Source organism: Arachis hypogaea, chromosome 18 (genome assembly GCF_003086295.3).
Source record: "Arachis hypogaea cultivar Tifrunner chromosome 18, arahy.Tifrunner.gnm2.J5K5, whole genome shotgun sequence".
Lineage (NCBI taxonomy): Eukaryota > Viridiplantae > Streptophyta > Magnoliopsida > Fabales > Fabaceae > Arachis > Arachis hypogaea.
The window spans coordinates 97,435,066-97,435,729 of record NC_092053.1 but is presented as its reverse complement, the minus strand read 5'-3'; the positions used below and the strand labels follow the sequence as shown (position 1 = coordinate 97,435,729).

At 37.8% G+C, this 664-nt stretch overlaps 1 non-coding gene across 1 annotated transcript; it reads left to right on the top strand.

Moving 5' to 3' along the window:
* Nucleotides 1–254: 254 nt before the first annotated feature.
* Nucleotides 255–361, top strand: LOC112773405 (small nucleolar RNA R71). Its single transcript, XR_003187956.1, has one exon. It is a non-coding gene; the product is annotated as a small nucleolar RNA R71 (small nucleolar RNA).
* Nucleotides 362–664: the final 303 nt, after the last annotated feature.

Below are 664 nucleotides of genomic sequence, written 5' to 3'. Positions count from 1 at the left end.
GTTAATTCAGCCAGTTACTTGGTGATCATCTTATTCTGGGCCAGGATTGCATTCATATGATTTAATTCCATGACTCCCCTATTGTTGCTCCTATCTGAGGCATAAAAATACTCATTGTCAGCCACTGTCTCTATAACATCAATGGCTTCTTCAATGGTCTTCTTGTTTAGGGAACCTCCAGATGAGTGGTATACAACCTTTTTTGATTCATGACTCAGCCCTTCATAAAAGATATGAATTTGCATCCACTCATTAAACATATCAGGGGGCATTTCCTTGTCAAATCTTTGAATCTCTCCCAGGCTTCATAAAGAGTCTCACCATCCTGTTGTCTGAATGTCTGCACATCAGTTCTTAGCCTGTTTACTTTTTGTAGAGGGTAGAACCTTGTAAGAATCTATTCATTACATCTTCCCAGGTTGTCAAGCTTTCTTTAGGGAATGATTCTAGCCATTTTGATGTTTTGTCCCTCAAAGAAAATGGAAAAAATAGCAATCTATAGGTGTCAGGATGAACACCATTAGATTTAACTGTGTCATATATCCTTCGAAATTTAGTGAGATGCTCATTAGGATCCTCTTGGACATTCCCTCCAAAAGAATAGTTGTTCTGGATAAGAATTATGAGCTGAGGCTTCAATTCGAAATTATTAGCATGGATAGTT